We start from the raw sequence: 15,003 nt of genomic DNA on the forward strand, positions 1-15,003 counted from the left end.
TTTGCGGGTGAAAGGCAGGCTATCGGTAGACAGCTGACTGACTGCAATATGCCAGGGGCGTGACTCAGGGCCTCACATGCTTTCGTGCTGCCTCTGAGGGCATGCCCAAAAGAACACTTGTGTTTATAGTGCGTTTTCATTAGAAGCATCTCGCTGCCACAGATACAGTCATAGCTTTCCCCAGAAACCTTGAAAAGAGAAGGGAAATAGAGATTTCCCTGGGCTGCTTTTCATCATGGTGCTGGTGCCTCACCGAGAAGGGGAGGTACCTTTGAAACATTCTGGTGGAAATGAGGAGAGGAAAGGAGTCATTTACTGCGGGGTCGGGGTGATGCTCAAGCAAAGAAACCTGTAGTCCCGACCTAGATTCAGGAAACCAGTTCTGATGTAGAGGGCTGTCAGCTTCACTCCAGAGCCCATAGGGCTAGGGGCTAGTGTTCAAGATGAGCAAACTTGCTTCAAAGGGCTGTTAACTTCACCCCTGAGGACCTGCAGCCAATCCCAATGCAGGAAACCAGTTCTGATGCAGAGGATCACCAATGTCATTGCAGAGCCTGGGATGGGTGTTCCCAGAAACACAAAAATTGTCCTTTTCCAATTCTTCTCTTTAATAATAATAATAATAATATGTGGTTTTTTCCCTTTTTAAATTGTATTTAAATTAGAAACAAGTTTGCTTGACATGCTAATCTCAGCTCTCTCAACTTCCCCTCCTCTCCACCCCTCAAACCCCCCAACCCCCACCCCATTCCCACCTCCACTCCCCAGGAAGGGTGAGGCCCTCCATGGGGAATAACTCTGTCACATGATCCAGGGCAGGGCATAGGCCGTCACCCTGGTGTCCAGTCTGAGACAGCATCCTTCCATGTGGAATGGGCTCCCAAAGTCCATTTGTACACCAGGGCTGAATACTGGTCTACTACCCAAGGTCCCACAGATTGCCAAGGCCCCCTTGCTGACATCCACGTTCAGGGGGTCTGGGTCAATCCCATGCTGACCTCTCAGTCACCAGTCTGGGGTCCAAGGGCTCCTGCTTTTTCAGGTCAGCTGTCTCTGTGGGTTTCACTAGCCTGGTCTTGATCCCTTTGCTCATCACTCCTCCCTCTCTACAACTGGTTTCCAGGAGTTCAGTTCAGTGCTTAGCTGTGGGTGTCTGCCTCTGCTTCTAGCATCCACTGGATGAAGGCTCAAGGATGGCATATAAGGCAGTCATCAATCTCACTATCGGGAGAGGACATTTAGTGTAGTCTCTCCACTATTGCTTAGATTGCAAGTTGGTATCATCCTTGTAGATCTCTGAAAATCTCACTAGTGCCAGATCTCTTCTCAAACCTATAGTGGCTCCTTAACTCAACCTTCCTGCTCCCACATGTCCTCCTCTCCTCTCCTCCCCGTCTCTTTCTCCAAGCTTCCTTTCCCCTCCTCTCACCCCATGTTCCCAATCCCCTCAGGAGTTCCCATTCCATTCCCCTTCTCTGAGGAACCATGTGTATCTCTCTTATAGTCCTGCCTATTTCCCAGACTCTCTTGTGGAGGGGTTGTAGGCTGGCAATCCTCTGCTCCATGTCTAAAATCTATACATGAGTGAGTACATACCATGTTTGTCTTTTTGTGACTGGGTTACCTCACTCAGGATGGCTTTTTCTAGTGCCATACATTTGCCTGTGAATTTCAAGATCCCATTGTTTTTTTCTGCTGAGTGTAAATGTACCACATTTTCTCTATGCACTCTTTAGTTGAGGGGCATCTGGATTGCTTCCAGGTTCTGGCTATTATGAAATTATGAAAAGGAATCGAACACTTCTCAATCTTTCTCACTCTAAACTTAGTCAAGTGAAAACACTCCAGTACTTTGAACTGCTGGGACTAGTCTCCAGCATATACCTGTGTGTGAGGAGACTCCAGCACTGGCCTTTACTGTGCCTGGTGACATTCTGTAATCCTGGACAGGTCCCACCTTCTCTTCAGCCCTTATCCTTCAATAACCTCTCCTCCGCTGGTGTGTAAAACCCCAGGCTATCTCCCAAAGGGCACTAGCACAGTCTAGAGCAGTTCTTCCCAGTTCAGTGTGTGGGGACAGTGGGTCAGAAAACTGGAGCATGGGTCATGATTGCTAGGGCTGGGGGAGCGCTCACTGGTCCTTGGGGTTCAGGCAGGCAGGCTCCCAAGCATAAGAGTGGCCAGGCCTGAGGAAAGAACCATATAGCTTGAGGATCCTTGCTTTTTTTTTTGCATTTTGGGGGAAAGTAGGGGATGCACCACTGAAGTCCACTGCTCTTTACAGAGTAATTGTCAAGGGTCACTCCTCAGTCTTCAGACTTCAGGCTTGTCTTCTTCACTGGTACCTCCAGAAGGTTAGGTTAGAGTTAGTCCATAAGTGATCTTCCATTGAGTAGTGTCCTAAGAGACCTCCTCAATAGCCCTGACTCCATTACAAAGCCCTATGAAAGTGTCAGACAGAGCAAGTTTCCAAAGGTAAGACCTCTGGCCTCTTGTCACAGCCCCTCAAAACCAGAGACTCTGTTGGTGCTAAAGGAGCATGGACTCTGCTGGTGGTCAACTTTAGTATATCAGTATACTTTACTCTCACTGCTGTTCTGTGAGGTGCCCTCTATATAAGAGGGAACAGCAGCATAGGATGACCAAGTCACATCAACACCCTCTACCTAGAAAGCATACATGAACATGTGACTAATGTTCTGACCAAATTAAAATATATTATTCAGTAGGTGAATTTTATGAAGAAAGTTGCATTTTGGAAGACTACATGAGAAATAAGAATCCAACTATCCAAAGACAAGTTTCTGGCCCGAAAAAAGATACAGCCTTTGGCATTCTGCTGTAGACCACAAGGTTGTGTTCCCCGGGTCTGAAGGTTGCAGCTCTACACACCCCAGGGTGTGGTGCACTGCCAACTAGAACTATAGCTGTATTTCCTTAGTACTGTTTGACCACACCTCTGCTTATCACTCTGAACGGTTAACACTCTGAGGCAGGTTACCACTGTGAATCACTTGTAGAACAAAGATGCCTTTAAAGACATTTTTCCAACTTACTTCTATATTAATCTTTAGGCTACAGTCTTTCTGGGAATGTACTAAAAATTACCTATCCTCTACACGCATAGGCATGTGTGTGCGCACGCGCACACACACACACACCAAGAGAGAGAGAGAGAGAGAGAGAGAGAGAGAGAGAGAGAGCGCAGAACTTCAACTCTGAGAAAGTTTCTATATTCCTGGAAGCCTGTGGAGAAACTCCTGTAAGGGATTCTCTCAGTAGCTTTAACTGGGAAGTACCCACAAAATACCATTGCCAGCATTTCAAATGGCAAGCAACGATGGGAATGAATGGACTCAGCCATTATTCAAGTGTATATATACCTTTATATCTTTATGAGTACATATTGTAAAATAATTATACTACATTAAATAGTCCTGGCCAGTGCCTGAAGTGGAGAGGAAGATTTGGAGAGAATTTCAGTCAGACAGAATGGCATTTACGAAAGCAGACAAAGTCCAGCAATCTACTCCTTAGAGAATATAGTTCTACTGTCTAAATGGGACAAAGTTCTCTGAGGATATTGCCTAAGGGGAACAAGAGGAGAGTTCTTGGCTTGGAATCAGAAGACTACAGTCTTGAGTCCCATCAACATGGGCCTGCTCAGCTGATGCCAGGGCCTAGAGTAGTTCTCCAAACTGACCAGAACTAGCCGTGCAGAGCCCCTTACCCTCCTGGGAAGCCTGTCAGTGCGTCTTACACCCTGGATCTAGAGGTAATATATAGAGCTTTGTAGTCAGGCTGGGGTAACCATCATTCTGGCTTATTAGGCATTCTCCAAACTTTAGAGCTGAAAGTCTTACATCTCAGGAAACCCCTCAATCCTGGAAAAAACAGGAAAGAAGTTCACTCTGTTCAAATCCACATTCCTTATCATACTGTCTGCCTGATTTTAAGAGGGTGCATAATCTCATGCCCCTCAGTTTTTACTTTAAGTGAAGAAAATATCAACATAATTTAGAAGTTGTAAAGACTTAGTTAAAGGCAATACGTATTAGATTCAGAGGCCTAGGAGGTCAGCCATGGTGCCCTGGTGTCACTGCTGTCAAGGTGGGAAGGCAGGGCTCTCAACAATGGTTGCCTACACGCAAACAACTCCCTGCTCTCTTACTTTATTTGGCTTCAAGGCAGACAGTTACTAGGCCCTAAATCCCAGAGTTAGCCATCAGGAGTAAGAAGGACATCTTCAAGATCAAATGTCACAGATGCATTTAACTTGCCTTCTGTTGTTTTTAACTTTTGCCCTCCCTTCCAACTGTTTACACCTCGTACTTCCAACTTTCACCTGGAAGTGCTCTCAGAACAGGGTTATTAACTGTCACCAGAGAGTTCAATAAAAAAAAAACAACCAGACTGTTAGTGTTTGTATCCTAATTCTCTTGTCTTGCATAACTGAAGGCTGTACCTCCCATTAAATCCACACAGGAGAAACTCTGATCCTTTAACAACTGTATCTGTTCAGCTAAGCCCACATGCATACAATTGCAGACATTTCAGCAAGATGGGAGTTAACTTTTCAACAGGGTCAAGGGATGATGTAGTAGTTTCCTGACCATTGTGGATCATGTATCTTCTATCTTTGTCTCTGTCCCAGAACCATTTTCCTTTCCTACTGTCTCTTTGTGATCTCAGGAGTCTGTTGGAGCTCTAAATATGACAGTTATTTTTAGGTAAGGGAAATGGATGGAGGGAGTGCCTGGTGGTAGGGGGCCAGCTGTCTTTAAGCCGACCTTCCAGAAGTTCTATGCAATTCTTAGGTTTCTATCACAGTGGCAGAATCATCAAATTTCCGACATTAGTCACAAAAGGCATTTGGGCTGGACATTGGTGGAACATGCCTTTAATCCCAGCTCTCAGGAGGCAGAGGCAGGCTGTTCCTGTGAGTTGAGTCCAGCCTGATCTGCAGAGCGAGTTCCAGGGGACAGGGTTCAAAGCCACAGAGAAACCCTGTCTCAACACCCCCCAAAGGGGCATTTGGAAACCCTTTTCTTGGGCTTTGTTGTAGCCTTCATAAAAGTCAATGTGTGGATACTAGGGGAATAAAGGGAGAACACATCTAGGAAAAGCAGCGAATCCTAAATCCATGGTGTTATTCCTGTAGTGACCGATTGGTAAGTGCCCTATGGCCATGATCATAGTTCCTGAAGGTCTCTGTCTCTCAGTGACCACTCCTATAAGTCTGCTTCAGTAGCCAATAAAATAATGAATGAAATTGTGCTACTATTGGAGCTCAATTGTTAGGTCAATATGCAAACAAGATGCTTAAAAGATACTTTGTCTTAGGGTTATAAATTCCTACAGTACGGAAACTTTACACATCTGGGGTTTTAAAGGTTTATATTTTCTTGATATTTATAGAGTTATAGTTATTCTTTGATTGTGCTATGAATCAATTCTACAAGTAGCCAAGAACTCTTAAAAACAGAGACTGTTTCTTTTTTAATATATATTGATTAGAGTTCATCTATATACAGAATGATAAGTAGATATTCAGCCCATGGTTTAGAATTGGTAATGTAGTGGTGGCTGATTGCTGATGGAAACATAAATCTTATTGAACAATTTCTAACCAGGAGTGAGGCAGTCATTTGCTACATGCAAACAGGAGCTACAATTTCTCATTCATCATTACTTTAAATGGGTTGCATGCACACAGAACAGTATGGAGCCCGATGCCATCCTTCCCAACATTGAGTTTCAATCTCATTCATCTGGGCAGCAAACTGAAACATCCTTCAACAGAAGGTAGTAGTGAGAAATGTCAATGCTGGCTGCACACATACAACAGGTAAGCTCTGTGATGGAAGGATCCCAGACACCTAATTCTGATCGATCAGAAAAAGAATAAAAAAAAACCTGTTTGCCTAGCAGAGCATCTACTCACTTAGGAAAATGCTTCAGACAAAGAAAACCATGGCATCCATTTACTGTAAACGACAAAGCAAAAATAGGCAGGGCTTTTATTTAGGAGAAAAGAACAATTTTTTAAAACACAATACGTGGGTGGCTGTTTGTTGACTTATGCTTTGTGGAAACCTCTAAGAGATGATCCGGGGCAGCACCAATAGTAGGGGCTAAAGTACATTATCTTGGTTTAGATCATCTGTCTACTTTCTGGATTCAAAGCAGTCATAGCCAATGATTCCTTAGAGAGGAAGGTCTTGTTTGTGCTGCACAGTTTGATTGTGTCTTCAATCCCATAAATTACATTGTGTACAATATGCCTTTCTGTTTTGTATTTTGAGACAGAGACTCATTGTGTAATCAAATTTTCCAGTGTGATCTGGAACTTACTGTGTACCCCAAGCTGACTTCAAACTTACAATTGCCCTGTTTCTGCTTCCAGGGGCTAGTACCAGGAATGCACTAGCATGCCCAGTTTTTATAATTTTCTTTAAACTATCTCAGACTGATCTAGAACTCTGGACCCCAAGTGATCCTCCTTCACAGGCTGAGAACCTGAGGTGCACAGGTGCGCTACGCTTGCCTACCCAGGCAGGGTACCAATGCTTCTCTGTGTCTCTGTTGTGATTGCATCTTAGAGCTCACAGAATCCAAGTCACAGTACCATTTTCTTCCATCAGTTCAAAAACAACCTGTGAAGTGAAGATTAACATAGATACTGTTAAATGAATAGGAGGTGGTACTACATATGAGCATGGGGACTTTGGGTTGATGCTTACAAATGTCAATAACAACAGTAACAAATGCTACCAAATATGTTGTCTGCTTTGAGCCATATGCTTGGGGAATTGTTTTAGAGTTATATCCTCAGTTAATTTTTTCATTGATGCTTAAGAGGTACATTCACATTCTGGCCTTTCAGAAGACAAAAGAAAGTAAGGCTTGAGGTCTTACTGCATCAGAGCTCAGTGTCATTGTTTCAAACTAGGCCTGCCTGACACCAAAATCATGCTCTTTTCTCCTGTTTCTTTGTGAAGACTCAAATTCCTTTCTCCTGACATCTTTCACATACTGCCTTGAGATAAAAGGGGAGAAATGTAAAGGTTGGTTTTGTTGTTATTGCTTTGTGTTTAAATTAAGAAATTTCCTTAACTTTTCAATGTAATCTCATTCATGTTATCAGGGTCAAATTTAAATTGCAGCCACTATTTTCTGCCCATTTTCCTAGGTTATGATTAGTCTACCTTCTAGCCATATGTTTCATGAAGTTCTTTCCAAACACTTTCAGGTATAATGAAGAATTAATCAGACCTGGCTCAAGGGAATGGTGTCATGACTCACAATGTGCTGTGGTGTTCTGGTTATTGGCCAGGTATACCATTCTTTGGGAAAGTGGAAACTCTCCTTAGGCAATAGGATGTGTCAATTCACAGACTTAGAATAAGACACTGAACAAGATTAAAAGAGGCAGAAATCCCCAGGAGTTTAAGGCAGGCATAGGGAAAGGCTTTTTCTACCAGAGGGGAAACTTGCTTCTCAGAAAGATATTTCACACACTTTTAACAACTTCTCAGGCCTCCTTACAGGATGAGACTGTATGGTGGCTCACTGGTGGGCAGGACCTCACTTTGACTAGGACTGCTTAGATGTGCATATTCTTATCCCCCTATTTAAACTTTAATCTCACTCCAGGACTGCAAAGACAAACTCTGGGGAGTCTTGGGATCAATTTGTCTCTCTTCCCAGTCTGGTCATATTGAATAAACTTCCTTCTTTCCTTTTTTCCTAAAAGAAAAGGAAGGAAGGAAGGAAGAAAAAAGAAAGGAGGGAAGAAAGAAGGAAAGAATGAGATAAGAAAATAGAGTCTGAGGATGGAACACATCTAGTTTGTTTTATAATGTTTTTCTTGTGTAAATGATCTGGGAAAAATTCTGCATAATTGTAACAGCAATAACTGCTGAATTATGATTCCAAATGAATTTTCTTCTTTGTTCTTTCTAAATGCATCACTAATGTAAGAGCCCCAAAAGCAATATTTTAATGGATATTTTAAAGGACAGAAGTGTCCCCCAAACAAAAATGAGTGGCCATTGGCATGATCACATTTGAGCTCTTTTGTTCCATGATCTATTCTTGTATTGTAGTCACTAGTAATTATCCTGAATGTCCCGACCCGCAGGACATTTAACGTGGGTCTGGTGGATACCTAGGAGAAAGATGGAGGACAGGGGATACAGGAATGGACAGCAAGACAGGATTCTGATCAAGTCGACAACTTTATTTCATCACAAGGGGATTTATATAGGAGAACTGAGGAGGGAAAGGGGGAAGGTGTGCTTGCAGCTGCAGGGGCAAGAGGTCACTGGGAGAGGTGGTCTGCTGTGTTGCCTGGCTACCTAATCTACAGGGCAAGAGGTCAGGGGTAAGAATTCCTATGTTGCTTGCTAACCTGACAGCAGAATCCAATCCTATCTATTACAATTTACTACTTCTCAGGCCTATCTTCTGAGGACCTTGTAGTTTTTCCAATTAAGCTAATCTTTAACTGACTGGTAAACCCCAGGCTTGTTACTTGGAATTTGCTTTATGTCAGAAGGGGTGGCAGGGTGGTCTTAGTGTCACGTCTTCTCTATGAGTACCTGATACAGCCTAGCTGACTGATGGCTGGAGGTCCCTGACACCTTAATACCTCTGTGTCACTATTGCATTTGCTTGAAGGATAAACTAACCTCTGTGAAGTAATTAATCCAATCATTGTGAGCCAACACCTTTTAACAAACTCATTATCTTCATACAACTGTGTTTGCAGTTCCTTTGTGCAAGGATTATTTGTAGATATGAGAATCATGGCATAGTTTTGTGTATCGGTGGCAGCATATCGATTTGAGGAAGTGATGTTGATATCTGTCATTTTTGTTTTGTGCAGTTTTTACAGCATTGTCCTCTCAGATAGAAATGTTAATTTCCTACCAGATTGCTCTGTTTTGTGCAAATATGGGATGCATCAGTGAAAGGTTCAGGCATTACGCTGGCCTGCCCTGTTACCTGGCAGGATGCACCCAGGCAGTACTCTGGCCAGCCCAGAGTTCTGTGAGAACCACGCAGGTGCAAAGGACCCCTTTAAAGGACTGACCCCTGCTTGCTCACGCCCTCTTGCTCTCTTGGTCTCTTGCACTCTTACTCTCATCTCTCTCTCTCTCTCTCTCTCTCTCTCTCTCTCTCTTTCTCTCTCTCTCATATCTTATCTCTCTCTCTTCTCTGCATGTGTTGGTTACCTCTCACTCCCCCTTTCCCTCCCTGTCCACCAATAAACTCCACGTGGGATCGTTGAGTCACGGTTTGTGTCTCCTTACTGGATAAACCTAAACATTTTAACAACAATCAGAGACTTACAGTTTGGTCTCAATATTTACAATAGTACCCCTAATCCTTTAAGCAGTCATAAAGAGTTCCCTTCCTTCCTTCCTTCCTTTCTTCCTTCCTTCCTTCTTTCCTTTCCTTTTTCTTTCTTTCTCTTTTTACAGACAGGGGTTCTCTGTGTAGCTCCTGGCTGTCTGGGACTCACTCTGCAGATCAGGCTGGTCTCGAACTCACAGAGATTCACCTCCTCTGCCTCCAAAGTGCTGGGATTAAAGGTATGTGCCACCATGCCCAAGCAGGCTTCTTTTTCTGGCTTTCAGGAGCTTTATTTTCCTTTTACCTTTTATCCCTTTGCTCAGGGGCCTGCAGAAGAGGTCAGGACTACTCAGGGGTAGCTCCAACCCACTCAGTGGCCTGTGCTGTGGGAACTGCTGACTAGTCCCCTCTGTGCTGAGCAGCAGTGAGCTCAGGAGCTGGTGTGGTCCATTTGCCTTGAAATTATTCCTTGCTCACAGCCTTCTCAGAAGCAGCCTACTCCTCCTTCTCAGTCTCTTCTGGGTCTCTGTGGAAGTAAAGGTCAGGCAGAACCTCTTAAGGGTGCTCACGGGAGATAGTGCCACGCATGCAGAGTACTTCTCAGGCCAGCATCCACCACATCAGATACACTGAGTGAGTTCCCTTGTTGCATGGGATGGCTATGTACAGCACAGAGGACAGTCTGTGTTACAGAGAGAAATGATGGGCAGATTGACACAAGATGCTTCTGTGAGAGGCTGGTGGTCAGCTGTGGGATCAGTCATAACTAGATGTTGTGGCCTCCTGAAGGCTACTTGGATCTAGTTAGTGAAGGCCCTAGTCTTGAAGTGATCAGCAATTACAGTGCCTCCTATGGGGGTGGTGACAAACTTCAGCATGGCTTGCTACCGGTGTTCCTAGAGGGAACGATGCTGACATCAGCAGGGATCTCAATGGCAACAGCAGCCAGAGCTGGAAGCAACAGCTTCTCCTGCATCATGTTCAAAATTATGGTGTAGATATCATCACTTTCCCTTTTGTAGGTGCACTACTGCACTACTGTACAAGGCAAGGTTAGTGCCAAGTAAGTGGGTTCCTGTGGAAAGGAATGTGAAGAGATCCTCTGTCATCTGCAGGACATCAAGGGTTCTGGACATTGTATAATTGTCCCTTTAAGTTATGATAGGAAGCAAGAATAGCACTTAATGGACCTTTCCCTGGGCAATGTGGAAAGCCTTATTTTTGATTTTTATTCGTGCATATTGATTGTGTAAAATTATGTCTCATTCTGACATTTCATTCACTTGTATAATATTCCTTGCTGACAGTGATCCCTATTCTCAAATGGGGTCACAAAATAAAACCCCTTTTCAGTATAGATGCTATAGAGTGTGATGCCAATGGTGTTCTCTCTCTCTGTCTCTCTCTCTATCTGTCTGTCTGTCTCTGTCTCTGTCTCTCTCTCACACACACACATACACACACTAGAGGCTTTTCCTTTGTCTTTATTATATTGTAACAAAGCAAACCTTTGTTCTCAAATTATTTCTTGAAGTATTTTCCTGGCAAATAATTGAAACTAGAAAAACAGTATCTGGGAAGCTCAGTGACTGTGTCACCATGTTTCTGTCCTCTGCCTTCTTCCCATCTCCATGTGCTCCCAGTTTCTCACTAGTCAAACAATTTGCAATAACAAAGGGAAGACCAGCTTGAAGGCAGAATGAAAGTCTGTGGCAAAAGCTAGAAACGTTCTAGAAATAAAAATATAATCTAAGACAACATATTATTTTGTTTTGGTTTTAAGCACTACAAAATGCTAGACTGCATTCCCAATTGATACTATCTTCTACATTTTAAAGTTTGAGGTTAATTAAAAGAAGTTCCTCAGTGCCTCTGAAGGGATGAGGTAGATGGGCCAGAGAAAGATAAAGAACTTGACTTCTGAATAGTTCTGATAAGTATATGAAGGATAATTCTCCTGGTTTCTGGGGGTCGCAGCCTAGAACTAGGAGGAATGATGACTCAGAGTGGAGGAGGTGAGATCTGTGAGCCTCCTTGATAGTACAGATGAGCAATTATCCTCGTAGATGGTATATAATAAATACTCTTCAGCAGGCATAGTACAGTCTTGGTAATAGACCCATGACATCATTAAAAGTAAAAGGTATTTATGGCTCAGTGAGAATCTCTCAGGTATAGTTCGTTTTTTGAGGTCCTAGAAATCAATAGCTGTTTGTCAGGATGTATGGAGTGAAGTTGGAAGATTATCAGGAAGTTAACATAGTGCTGGAAAAGAAGGTCCTTCTAGGTTAGCTGATCAGATCTCAAGTTCTAATATATCTTCACCTGTCCTCCCATCCTCCAACATTCCACCCATAAGCCTTTCAATCAATCAAAATCCAAGCCTGTATTTACTTCCCATTTTTACAGTCCACTGTTATGCTGCCTTGGATACATGTTGTCTTTTGGCATTGCTCTATGCTCAGTCTTGACTTGAGTATCAGCACGTCTTGATTGATGATGTTGGCAGAAATGAATTTCATTTACTATAAGTGCTATGAATTTTGTGAATAAAATTTAATGCACAGCTAAGCCCTAGACAAACTATAACTGGGATGTTATGGACTGTGATGAGCAAGATTGTAGAGCAATTGAATTCCTGGATGTCTCTGGAACTTAACAAAGAAAGCTTGGTCTACATTCTCACAGCTTCCCACCTTGGCACTGGGGGTGAATCAATCACATTTCCTGTTTACTGTCAGAAAACACCACTTTGTAATGTATTCAGGGTTCATTTTGTTATTTATTTTGATGGCTAAATTTTACTGTGTAGATAAATTAAATTTTTTTTTTGGTATTTACGAGACAGGGTTTCTCTGTATTGCTTTGGAGGCTGTCGGTCCAGCCTGGCCTCGAACTCACAAAGATCCGCCTGCCTCTGCCTCCCGAGTGCTGGGATTAAAGGCGTGTGCCACCACCACCTGGCAATAAATTAATTTTTACCTGTTAATCCTTCAATAAAAGGAGCTTCTGCTTTCCAGAGCTTGTGAATAATACTATCATGAACATATGTGCACACTTTTTTTTTCAGTGACTCCTTATTTCTGTTTTCTCACATATGTATTTAGAAGAGAATGGCCCCATGATGTGAAAATGCTGAGTTTTACTGTTTTTATTTCACAAGCACCATTTCACTTCAGCCATTTTACTTTCCAACCAGCAATGTGTGTGTCTTCCAGCCTCTGCACCTCCTCAGCAGCAGCTGCCCCTGCGCTCTCCATCATTATCATCATTGGCACATGATGGCTGCGGACCAACCCCTCCCTTTCACCTCCTTATCCTGGCAAATAGTTTCATCATAAATACACTGCTTATTTCTCTTCTGACAATTGTTTTCTGTTTCTATCTGGTTTCCATGTTTGTTAGTACTCACTGTCTTGACAGAGAGTTTTAAATTGGAAGTAGAATGCTCCAACTTTTCTTTATCGGTGTTTACTATTTGGTACCCATTGTAGCTGAAAGTTCAATAGAACTTTCATTGAATATAAACCAAAATTTGGGTAGCATTATGGGATCAATAATATTAAGCCTTCCATTCCATGAATACACAATATCTTTAGATTTTGTTTAATTTCTTTCAATGATTTGTCTTTTAGTTTTCAATGTTAAAGCCTTACAATTATTTGTTTAAATTTTTTCTAAGGTTAATTTTTATTGGTACTAAAAAAATGTAATTGTTCTCTTAATTGAATTTTCAGATTAGAAAATTCTCTAGTGTAAAACTTATCTTGTACTTCACATCCTCCAAATGATAGTTGATAGATCCATATGATATCTTCAATATTATAGCCACATACTTGCATTATATGAACCTATACTGAGTGCACAGATATATCTAATTTCTACTCCCCTTCATGTGGACAAAGACAGTATTTTGTCTCCCCTTTCCCTGGGATGTAGGGTGATTGGGATTGGTAAAGACCAGCGTTGAACCTGATTTGAAAGAAAGATTGTGTTTGTCATACATGAGACAAGAAGGAGTTACATCCTTAGCAAGAGAGCTTAGAGAGGGAAACCATGGTATGACTGTCCTTCAGGGAGATCACACCTCAGATCTTCTGTTTCCTAAAATATGCTCCTTTTCTTTTCATCAGTGTGGATTCACTTGATAATTCCCCAACCAGTAACTCATCCAAAGCCCCAAAACAGTTTTGCCAAAGCTCAAAAAAGATTTATTTATTTATTTGTTTATTTAGCTATTATGTCTGAGTTCGATATGTCAAGCTGTATCAGTGCCTTGGGAAAATTAAGTTTTACATTGTGTGCTCTATGGCTGTGATGTCCAACTACATAATTATTCAGGATAAAAACAATTCTGTACATCCCATCTTGCTTTTGCCTGATTTAGGGGCTCATCAAAAGTAGAGAGTGTTCAAATATGTCTTGCTTTATTCATTATATACATTATCTAATCATTATCAAATCCCTGATCAAGGGTGTTATGATCACCATGTGAACACGATGCATTGATTTACACTTGTCAATTTTGCTTCTCTTTCTTCTTTTTCAATACACTTTCATCACTTGAACTTCAAATAAACTAAATCAAGGAGCATGCACTGTTGTCTTGGAAAAAGTGCTAGGCCTCATAGGATATAGGCAGTGCCATTTGCTGACTCTCCTCTCATGCACAAGTTTTAGGAAATGCCAAGACTGTCTCCACTCTAAGCCCACCAGCACAACATCTCATGTAGAGCACCCTCTGAGATGAGACATGTGTCACCCAAAACCAGTTAGTATTTAGAGCCACCTTTTAAAAATATGTTCTATGGAACTATAATTTTCTGTACTCTTTGAGTTTTTAAGAAGTTCCTGAAACCTCAAAACTGAAGTATGTTCACAAAGCTATCTGCAAATAAAATCAAATAAATATTTGCACTCTGCAAGTCACCCAGATGTTCTGAGGAATGAGAGGGAAAACATGGGACAAGGTTTCTCTCTTTTGGTTTTTACCAGACAGGGTTTCTCTGTATTGTTTTGGAGGCTGTCAGTCTAGCCCGGCCTCGAACTCACAGAGATCCCGCCTGCCTCTGCCTCCCGAGTGCTGGGATTAAAGGCGTGCGCCACCACTGCCCGGCGGTTTCTCTCTTTATAATGTTTCTCACCTTGTAGTGAGCATAATCAGGTCTGTCCCACAGGTCGTTAAGTTCTTCACACACAGCAGCACCTGATGAATGCACATGCTAAACCTCAACTGCTCTCATATATATCCTATAATAAAATAAAGGAAGCTAATTTTAGGATTAAAAAATCCATGTATACAGAGCTGTTGCCATCTCCAGCAAAATCTTTCTCTAATTCCTTAATGCATTTGGTAAATTAAAAAAAAACTGTTTAGAGTTGCTGATAGTTTAGTAGCAATGGTTGCCACTTTTATTTATTTACAGCCAGAGATGTGACTTGCTAGCATTCCAGAACTCCATTGAAAGTTGTTTGTATTGGTAAATGAAATAAGCTTCTTAGAATATATTTTGTAAACATTTTCCCCTGTGATCTATTGTAGGGACAGTAATGAAAAGTATTTTAGGTCTCTAAATTAACACGAAACAGATAAAGATAAACAGCTCAATTAACCTTTAGAAATTATAGTGCTGTTATATTTTT

The 15,003-nt window shown here is 42.0% G+C and overlaps 1 pseudogene; it reads right to left on the minus strand.

The window, feature by feature from the left end:
* Positions 1 to 9,759: 9,759 nt before the first annotated feature.
* LOC121133094 lies at positions 9,760 to 10,496 on the minus strand (annotated as a pseudogene).
* Positions 10,497 to 15,003: the final 4,507 nt, after the last annotated feature.

Source organism: Mesocricetus auratus, unplaced genomic scaffold (assembly GCF_017639785.1).
Source record: "Mesocricetus auratus isolate SY011 unplaced genomic scaffold, BCM_Maur_2.0 Super-Scaffold_100020, whole genome shotgun sequence".
NCBI classification, from domain to species: Eukaryota; Metazoa; Chordata; class Mammalia; order Rodentia; family Cricetidae; genus Mesocricetus; species Mesocricetus auratus.